At 46.0% G+C, this 11,054-nt stretch overlaps 2 pseudogenes; both read left to right on the forward strand.

Annotated features, from left to right (window-relative positions):
* The first annotated feature begins 3,723 nt into the window (after nucleotides 1–3,723).
* Nucleotides 3,724–3,841, forward strand: LOC126204787 (5S ribosomal RNA; annotated as a pseudogene).
* Nucleotides 3,842–8,969: 5,128 nt separating this feature from the next.
* On the forward strand, nucleotides 8,970–9,086 carry LOC126204668 (5S ribosomal RNA; annotated as a pseudogene).
* Nucleotides 9,087–11,054: the final 1,968 nt, after the last annotated feature.

Consider the following 11,054-nt stretch of genomic DNA (forward strand, 5'->3'; position numbering starts at 1 on the left):
AGTGAAGCGGAAAATGCCTTTAGCAACATGAGGAGTGCTATCGCTGTGGCTACACTTTTAAGAGCACCCTCATCCGCAAACATCTCTCACTTTAATGACTGACACGTCTGCAACTGAACTTTAGCAATTTATAGACTAACATTGGCAGCCTTTCTTCAGTCAGAAACTGTCTCCATCCCAACACAGCTGGCCAACATATGACCGCGAGTTATATGCACATAACGCTTCTGTAAAGAAATTCCACCATAAGCTTGAAGGCTGAAGGAGTACGCTGATCACTGATCACGAGCTGCTAACGTATGCTTTTTGTCAAAAGCCAGACGAAGCATCGCCATGTCAGTTTCGACACTTGTCCTCCATGTCGATGTGGAACTAAATGCACTGACAAGAAACTTTCTCACGCTGGCACAATTACAGCTAAAGTAGACTGTGAAGCACTCGTCTTGGTGCAGCACCATGATAGTGAACCGAAAGACTTCCTTGTACACCTGACTGGTTTACAGCTTCGTCGGATCCAGATACTTCTTTCGAACGAAACGTTTTATTGTGATGTTTCTGTATCAAATACATACCTATTTGTGGCAACGAAATCTCATCAACAGGCAGCCTCGTCTTTGCATGATTTGTATGTTTAAGTAATTTTTTGTGTGGCCGAATATGGACAGTGCCAATAAAACTTTTGTGCACCAGCTTTGGGCCTGTCAAAGTAACAAAATCACTCAACACGTCGGCGCACCTCTTGGCAGTTTGCCCCAACCAACCAAAGATGTGAACACGTTCACATAGATGTAAACGTAGGCTTCCGCGGCCGTTATCACGGTCAATATAATTCTTCTGGGTTTGAGACTGCATTGTCAAATATACACTACTGGCCATTAAAATTGCTACACCAAGAATATGACGTGCTACAGACGCGAAATTTAACCGACTGGAAGAAGATGCTGTATTATATAAATGATTAGCTTTTCAGAACATTCACACAACGTTGGCGCCGGTGGCGACACCTACAACGTGCTGACATGAGGAAAGTTTCCAACCGATTTCTCATACACAAACAGCAGTTGACCGGCGTTGCCTGGTGAAACGTTGTGATGCCTCGTGTAAGGAGTAGAAATACGTACCATCACGTTTTCGACTTTGGTAAAGGTCGGAATGTAGCCTATCGCGATTGCGGTTTATCGTATCGCGACATTGCTGCTCGCGTTGGTCGAGATCAAATGACTGTTCAGGATGGCAATACGGAACGCCGTGCTGGATCCCAACGGCCTCGTATCACTAGCAGTCGAGATGACAGGCATCTTATCCGCGTGGCTGTAACGGATCGTCCCTGAGTCAACAGATGGGGACGTTTGTAAGACAACAACCATCTGCACGAAAAGCTCGACGACGTTTGCAGCAGCATGGACTATCAGCTCGGAGACCGTGGCTGCGGTTACCCTTGACGCTGCATCACAGACAGGAGTGTCTGCGGTGGTGTACTCAGCGACGAACCTGGGTGCACGAAAGGCAAAACGTCATTTTTTCGGATGAATCCAGGTTCTGTTTAGAGCATCATTATGGTTGCATCCGTGTTTGGCGACATCGCGGTGAACGCACGTTGGAAGGTGTATTCGTCATCGCCATACTGGCATATCGCCCAGCGTGATGGTATTGGGTGCCATTGGTTACATGTCCCCGTCATCTCTTGTTCGCATTGACGGCACTTTGAATACTGGACGTTACATTTCAGATGTGTTACGACCCGTGGCTCTACCCTTCGTTCGATCCCTGCGAAACCCTACATTTCAGCAGCATAATGCACGACCACATGTTGCAGGTCCTGTACGGGCCTTTCTGGATACAGAAAATGTTCGACTGCTGCCGTGGCCAGTGGCCAGCACATTCTCCAGATCTCTCACAAATTGAAAACGTCTGGACAATGGTGGCCGAGCAACTGGCTCGTCACAATACGCCAGTCACTACTCTTGATGAACTGTGGTATCGTGTTGATGCTGCATGGGCAGCTGTACCTGTACACGCCACCCAAGCTCTGTTGAGTCAATGCCCAGGCGTATCAAGGCCGTTATTACGACCAGAGGTGGTTTTTCTGGGTACTGATTTCTCAGGATCTATGCACCCAAACTGCGTGGAGGTGTAATCACATGTCAGTTCTAGTATAATATATTTGTCCAATGAATACTCGTTTATCATCTGCATTTCTTCTTGGTATAGCAATTTTAATGGCCAGTAGCGTAAAATTCCGACGTTTCGGCAACTGTTGCAAGGCGGCTTCCTCAGGGTGTATTGCTACCCTGAGGAAGGCGCCTTGCATCAGTCGCCGAAACGTTGGAATTTTATAGTTGACAACGCGGCCTCAAACCCTGAAGAATTTTATTGACGTTTACATAGACATTGTTGGACCGTTACCCCCATCGTAAGGAATCACCTACTGTCTAATTACTATCTACCACTTCACTCGTTCGCATGAGGTTTTCCTTATTGTTGATGCCACATCTGAAACTGTTGTAACCACATTTTTTGTGATGGATCGCTCGTTTCGGAGCGCATCTCAGTATCACCAAAGATCAAGGCATGTGATTTGAGTCACTCACTGATTTGTCAGATATGAATCGTATTATATCTGCAGCTTTTCATCCAGCAGCAAATGGCTTAATTGAGTGTTTGCACCGTTAGTTAAAGTGTCTTTAAGATGCTATGAATTTCTGCCAGTTGTCCTACTCGGTCTAATGTCAGTGCTACCGTCGAGAAATGTGGTAACGACACAGCAGCAGAACTGATCTATGGTCAACTAATACAATTACCTGGTGAATTCTTCAGTAATATGCCTAACGATCTTACTGAGGCGTCACACGTTGTTCAACAATTACTTTGGCACATTCGACAGCTGCGTCCAGACGCAGCGAGAGGGCAGCATTCTTGTCGCCCTTTAATTTTTGCTACGCTTTGGACATGTAACAAGGTTTTTGTTAGCCTCTGCAGCCATCATATGACGTGCCATATACAGTTGTGAGCCGAGACGCGAAGACTTTTAAAGTCGATGTTAATGGTGCCTCAGCTATTATTTCCATCGCTCGCGTTAATCATGCCTTCTGGCCCTTTTACACTGGTACCTGCAAACCAAACAAGTCACAGTGGACACCGTAAAAATCTAAGACAGACACCGTTCAGTCACCTACACGTCTACTGATCGTCACATGACCTGGACCCCACGTCCGTTTCAGTAGAAAGTGCCGTTAAAACATGGGGAATAGGAGTGGTGAAGAGTGATAAAGACTCTATGTCATTATCAACTGCAACATATTTCGCTGAATCTTTGATTTCACTTCTGCTCATTGACTTTGACATAAGTGAAAGAAAGAAGAGTAGCAAATAGAAAAACACCTACAGAGCAGAGTAGAGTAGCAGAGTAGCGTCTGATAATGCTAATAGGGAAACCAAAAATCTCCTCAGAAGAAAAGAGAGATAGCGTGTCGAAAGTATAGTTAAAATAGCAGAAGAGGACAAAACTGGAGGGAATACAAGATATTTTTACAGGTCAATTACTTTCTTCAGAATAGGGTACATTCCATGAGTGTATGGCATTAAAGATAAAAATGGCAATACTTTTTTGGAAAGAATAAAAGGTAAGAAAATTTGAAAGGAATAATTTGAGGAGCTTTTAAACGTTGAAGATGGAAGTACAGAAATGGAGGACAACACAAACATCAGCGCATAACATAAAGCGCCAACGGCCTTGCCGCAGTGGTAACACCGGTTCCCGTCAGATCACCGAAGTTAAGCGCTGTCGGGTTGGGCTAGCACCTGGATGGGTGACCATCTGGTCTGCCGAGCGCTGTTGGCAAGTGGGGTGCACTCAGCCCTTGTGATTCAAACTGAGGAGCTACTTGATTGAGACTCAGCGGCTCCGGTCTCGTAAACTGACATACGACGGGGAGAGCGGTGTGCTGACCACACGCCCCTCCGTATCCGCATCCAGTGACGCCTGTGGTCTGAGGATCACACGGCGGCCGGTCGGTACCGTTGGGCCTTCCAAGGTCTGTTCGGATGGAGTTTAGCTTGGTCTAGCATAAAGCTCTTAGCTGAAGGAAGGTTAGATTTAACGTCCCGTCGACATAGAGATCATTAGAGACGGAGCACAAGCTCGTATAGTGTCAAGGATGGGAAAGGAAATCGGCCGTGCCCTTTCAAATGAAACATTCCGGCATTTTCCTGGAGCGATTTAGGAAAATCACGGAAAACCTAAATCTAAATGGCCGCCCGCGGATCTCTTAGTTGCAAAATGGTTCAAATGGCTCTGAGCACTATGGGACTTAACATCTGAGGTCATCAGTCCCCTAAAACTTAGAACTACTTAAACCTAACTAACCTAAGGACATCACACAACACCCAGTCATCACGAGGCAGAGAAAATCCCTGACCCCGCCGGGAATCGAACCCGGGAACCCGGGCGCGGGAAGCGAGAACGCTACCGCACGACCACGAGCTGCGGACTCTTAGTTGCACCGCCGACATTGAAAGAGACAGTAGATGCATTCAGAATACGAAAAAGACAGATAATAGATGAGAAAAAAGTGGAAATTATAAAGAATCGATCCACCACTGATCAGACATTTATAACAAATGAAGCCGTATCAAAATATTGGGAATATAGCAAAACTACGTAAGTGTTGTTTGTCGAATTTAAGAAAGCTTGTGATAGAAGTTTGGAATACCAAAGGAAATTACAAGTTTTGAAAAGTTACGCTGAAAGGCACGAAAGGGATAGTGAAAATGGATGGAGAATATTCCATGGCTTTTGACATAAAAACATGAGTAAGGAAACGAGACGTAATATCACCATTCTTGTTAAGTGTAAGTATACAGGACTGGATGCAACAAGTAAAACAGAGATGGGAATCAGAATAGGAATTAAAATTATTTTACTGGGCTTTGCATGTGATGTAGTATTAATCCCAGGAAATCTAGATGACGTAAAAATACTGTGAAGAAAGCTATGTCAAAAAGCAAAGGAATTTGGATTAGAGGTGACTGACGAGGAAAAAAATTTGTGAGGGTAGACAGAAATTACAAGACAAAAGGCGAGGAACCGTATAGATTGATGACCACGTACACGAGATTGAAAGTAATATTAGAGGCATGCGTCCATTACAATCACAGTGATGAAAATCGCTTTAAAGTAGCTGGTTGGTCGCAAAATAATGATCACAGGATGTTTCTGGCCCCATTTGTTCGTATTACTCATTACGCGTTTCGGGCATCTACAGATGACCTGGTACCAAATTGGTAACAGAATTCTCACTCTCTCCCTCTTTTCCTTTCTTTTTGTTTTTTATTTATTTATTTATTTATTTATTTATTTTACAATGTTGCAAGATTACAAAAGTGTCTTGAAAGAGGACGTATGCTAAAACATAACTAAGCATCAAACACATTTAAAACAAAATACATACCATTTAGTACTGAAGGAATATACAACTTTGCCTAGAATGTCAATTAATGTTAACAGACATATGCAGTGCCGTAGCTAGGTAGTTTGCCATCCTATCCGGGGTTTTAACTTGTCACCCCTATTCCCACCAACCCTACAAAAACATCAAAGAATTTTTCGGGGGAAGAGTTGTTGAGCGAAGTAAGCAAAGTGTAATGTTAATCCTTATGTAGGCAGCTTTTATAATTGGAAACAAAAATAAATAAAAAGCAATTTTATAAATAACATTGATTATTAATGAAGCAGTGAAAATAACCAAAGATCTTCTTTGTGATGGGTAACTTTAAAATGTAGTTTAGAAACTCTTCCTCTTAACTTCTTCTACTGCAAATTTGGAAATTTCGTCCCTTAGCAACACTATCTGCGATTGACAAAGCTGCCTACCTAGAGAGTGGTGCTTGACTCACAATGTACCTACGATTATTCTTAACTAATCTGAGGTTTAAAACGATCCTTTCACATGACGCTACCATAACTACGAAGTCAAAAAAAAAAGGGAAATTTTCTAGACCTCCACTGTCGGGGGAAGAATTGCAGGGTTTCCCTTAATAGGTGAGCTATTCACGGGAAGCAGCTACTAGGGTAGCAGAGTACGAGTGGCGTGCACATGTCGGTTTCTTAGGATAGTGAAATCCATCCACAGGCCCAATAAGATTCCTTCTGAGTCCAGACAGAGCAGCATTCGTCATAGCAGGTCGGTGAAGAAAATATTAATATAGCATTAGATAACTGCAGGAGAGTCTATGGAAATGTATCGGAACTAGTCTCGCTTACAAACGGTAACAATGCCCACATAGTACTAGGGACAGATAACTGGCTGAAACGTGATGTCATTCCCAACGAAATTCTAAATTCCGATGGGAATGCATATCACAAAGATAGACTGAACGCTGGCGGTGGAGACGTGTTTATAGCAATAAAAAATACGACAATATTTGGTGAGATTAGTACAGATTACGAATGCGAATGCGAAATAACTTGAATGAAGACGAGTGTTGAAGGTGGTTCAAACATGGTCATCAGATGCTTTTAATGACCCCAATCTCAGCAGTAGTACTGGTGCAAAAGTTAAGGGGAAACTTGGAAAATACACTCCTGGAAATGGAAAAAAGAACACATTGACACCGGTGTGTCAGACCCACCATACTTGCTCCGGACACTGCGAGAGGGCTGTACAAGCAATGATCACACGCACGGCACAGCGGACACACCAGGAACCGCGGTGTTGGCCGTCGAATGGCGCTAGCTGCGCAGCATTTGTGCACCGCCGCCGTCAGTGTCAGCCAGTTTGCCGTGGCATACGGAGCTCCATCGCAGTCTTTAACACTGGTAGCATGCCGCGACAGCGTGGACGTGAACCGTATGTGCAGTTGACGGACTTTGAGCGAGGGCGTATAGTGGGCATGCGGGAGGCCGGGTGGACGTACCGCCGAATTGCTCAACACGTGGGGCGTGAGGTCTCCACAGTACATCGATGTTGTCGCCAGTGGTCGGCGGAAGGTGCACGTGCCCGTCGACCTGGGACCGGACCGCAGCGACGCACGGATGCACGCCAAGACCGTAGGATCCTACGCAGTGCCGTAGGGGACCGCACCGCCACTTCCCAGCAAATTAGGGACACTGTTGCTCCTGGGGTATCGGCGAGGACCATTCGCAACCGTCTCCATGAAGCTGGGCTACGGTCCCGCACACCGTTAGGCCGTCTTCCGCTCACGCCCCAACATCGTGCAGCCCGCCTCCAGTGGTGTCGCGACAGGCGTGAATGGAGGGACGAATGGAGACGTGTCGTCTTCAGCGATGAGAGTCGCTTCTGCCTTGGTGCCAATGATGGTCGTATGCGTGTTTGGCGCCGTGCAGGTGAGCGCCACAACCAGGACTGCATACGACCGAGGCACACAGGGCCAACACCCGGCATCATGGTGTGGGGAGCGATCTCCTACACTGGCCGTACACCACTGGTGATCGTCGAGGGGACACTGAATAGTGCACGGTACATCCAAACCGTCATCGAACCCATCGTTCTAGCCGGCCGAAGTGGCCGTGCGGTTAAAGGCGCTGCAGTCTGGAACCGCAAGACCGCTACGGTCGCAGGTTCGAATCCTGCCTCGGGCATGGATGTTTGTGATGTCCTTAGGTTAGTTAGGTTTAACTAGTTCTAGGTTCTAGGGGACTAATGACCTCAGAAGTTGAGTCCCATAGTGCTCAGAGCCATTTGAACCCATCGTTCTACCATTCCTAGACCGGCAAGGGAACTTGCTGTTCCAACAGGACAATGCACGTCCGCATGTATCCCGTGCCACCCAACGTGCTCTAGAAGGTGTAAGTCAACTACCCTGGCCAGCAAGATCTCCGGATCTGTCCCCCATTGAGCATGTTTGGGACTGGATGAAGCGTCATCTCACGCGGTCTGCACGTCCAGCACGAACGCTGGTCCAACTGAGGCGCCAGGTGGAAATGGCATGGCAAGCCGTTCCACAGGACTACATCCAGCATCTCTACGATCGTCTCCATGGGAGAATAGCAGCCTGCATTGCTGCGAAAGGTGGATATACACTGTACTAGTGCCGACATTGTGCATGCTCTGTTGTCTGTGTCTCTGTGCCTGTGGTTCTGTCAGTGTGATCATGTGATGTATCTGACCCCAGGAATGTGTCAATAAAGTTTCCCCTTCCTGGGACAATGAATTCACGGTGTTCTTATTTCAATTTCCAGGAGTTATTTCGCGTAAATTTCCTGACCATGTTATATTTTTAGGTGGAGATTTTAACTTACGGCTGTAGACTGGAAGATTCAAGTGATTAGGACGGGCCGGCCGCGGTGGTCTAGCGGTTCTAGGCGCGCAGTCCCGAACCGCGCGACTGCTACGGTCGCAGGTTCGAATCCTGCCTCGGGCATGGATGTGTGTGATGTCCTTAGGTTAGTTAGGTTTAACTAGTTCTAAGTTCTAGGGGACTAATGACCTCAGCAGTTGAGACCCATAGTGCTCAGAGCCATTTGAACCATTTTGATTAGGACGGGTGATAGGGATAGACATTCGTATGAAATTGTCCTAAACTCTTTATACGGCAACTGCTTTGAGCAGTTAATCAGAGAACCGACTCGTGAAGATAACATCTTAGACCTGCTGACGATAAACAGACGCGAACTTTTCGACTCAGCACAGAACAGGTTCAAAATGGCTCTGAGCACTATGGGACTGAACATCTATGGTCATCAGTCCCCTAGAACTTAGAACTACTTAAACCTAACTAACCTAGGGACAGCACACAACACCCAGCCATCACGAGGCAGAGAAAATCCCTGACCCCGCCGGGAATCGAACCCGGGAACCCGGGCGTGGGAAGCGAGAACGCTACCGCACGACCACGAGATGCGGGCGCACAGAACAGGGAATCAGTGACGATAAGGCCGTTACAGCATCACTAAACACGGCTGTAAATAGGAATACAAAGAAATTTAGGGAGACCTTTCTCATTAGCATGGCAACGGCCTTGCCGCAGTGGATACACAGGTTCCCGTGCGATCACCGAAGTTAAGCGCTGTCGGGCGTGGCTGGCACTTGGATGGGTGACCATCCAGCCGCCATGTGCTGTTGCCATTTTTCGGGGTGCACTCAGCCTCGTGATGCCAATTGAGGAGCTACCCGACCGAATAGTAGCGGCTCCGGTCAAAGAAAACCATCATAACGACCGGGAGAGCGGTGTGCTGACCACACGCCCCTCTTATCCGCATCCTCACCTGAGGATGACACGGCGGTCGTATGGTCCCGATGGGCCACTTGTGGCCTGAAGAGGGATTGATTTTCTGATTAGCAAGAGCGACAGGAAAGGTATTTCAGATCACCTGAGCACGCAGGACGAAAAATTCATCTCCAACACTAACGACACTGAGTATCAATGGACAAAGTTCAAGAGCATTGTGCCATACACTTCAGGCAGGTACGTGCCGAGCAAAGTTGTGAATGATGGAAAAGACGCTCCGTGGCTCGACGGCAACGTTAGAATAAAGAGAGCTTCACTACATATTTAAACGTAGCCTCACAGACAGACAAAAATCAAACGAAGTCAACATTAGCGCAAGGAAAGTCTTGCGTGAAGCGATTAACGAATTCGAAAGTAAAATTCTATCTACCGAGTTAATAGAAAGTCTTAAGAAGTTTTAGTCTTATGTTAAATAAGCAGATACTCTGTGACCACAATGGCAGTGGAAAGGATGTCGACACAGAAAAGACCGAAATACTAGACGTCTTTCTCCAAAACTGATTCACAGATTCCTACAGATTGTCACGCGAACTACAAAATGACTCATCTCGAAATAAGTGACCAGGAGATAGAAAATCAACTTAAATCACTCAACAGAGGGAAAACCACTTGGCCTGATGAGATACTAATACATTTCACATAGAGTATACGAAAGAACTTGCCCCTCTTCTAGTGGTAGTGTACGGTAAGTTTCTGGAGGAGCGAAGTTTTGCTAATGATCAGGAACAAGCACAGGCCATTGTCTTTTTCAAGAATGGACGTCAAACAGACGCACAAAATTATAAGACTATATCTCTGACATGGGTCTGTTATAGAATTCTGAAATATGTTTTAGGCTTGCTTATTATGACATTTCTAGACACTGGCATTCTCCTCTGTAGGAACCAACGTGGATTCCGGAAACAACGATCTCGTGAAACCCAGCTGGCTCTGTTCGTCCACGAGACCCAGAAAGCAGTAGACCAGGCGCACAGGTAGATGCTGTGTTCCTTGACTTCCATAAGGCATTCGATGCAGTTCTGCGTTGCCACTCAGTTGACAAATTACGAACGCATGGGGTATCAGACCAACTGTGTGATTGGACTGAAGAATTTCTAGTAACCAGAACACGGCATGCCATTCTGAATGGAGAAAAGCCTTCGGGTGTGCCTCAGAGGAGTGTTGTAGGATCAGTATTTTTCACACTACATGTAAATTATTTATTAGATAACGTCGGAAGTTGCCATGAGGCGAATGAAGTCGTTGATACAGAGACGTCGCGACGCTAGAAAACTGTAGTGAGATGAAGGGTGGTCTGCAGAAGGTCGACGCTTTGTGCTGAGTGTGGCAATCACCCCTCAACATGCACAAATGTAACGTGTTGCAAATACATAGCCATAAAGACCCACAGCTGTATGATTACACAATTGCAGAACAATCACCAGAAGAAGTTACTACCATAAAATATGTAGGACCGATTTCGACTGGAAAGACCACACCTAATTAAAGCGACTAAGCCATTTGCGAGACTGAGACTCATTGGAGGAATCCCCAGAAAACGTATTCGAACAAGAAAGTTAGCAGCTTATAAAATCACTCGTTCGACCAATATTTGAATATCGCTCAGTATGGGATCCGTACCAGATAGGACTGATAGAGGAAATAGAGAAGATTCAAAGAAGATCGGTGCGTTTCGTTAAGTTCCAATTAGTAAACACGAAAGCGTCACAGAGATTATCAATCAACTCCGGTGGCAGACACTGCAAGAGAGATGTTCTGCATCATGATGTAGTTTATCATCAAATTTCCAAGAGCGTTTTTCCCCG

This window comes from Schistocerca nitens, chromosome 9, assembly GCF_023898315.1.
Source record: "Schistocerca nitens isolate TAMUIC-IGC-003100 chromosome 9, iqSchNite1.1, whole genome shotgun sequence".
NCBI classification, from domain to species: Eukaryota; Metazoa; Arthropoda; class Insecta; order Orthoptera; family Acrididae; genus Schistocerca; species Schistocerca nitens.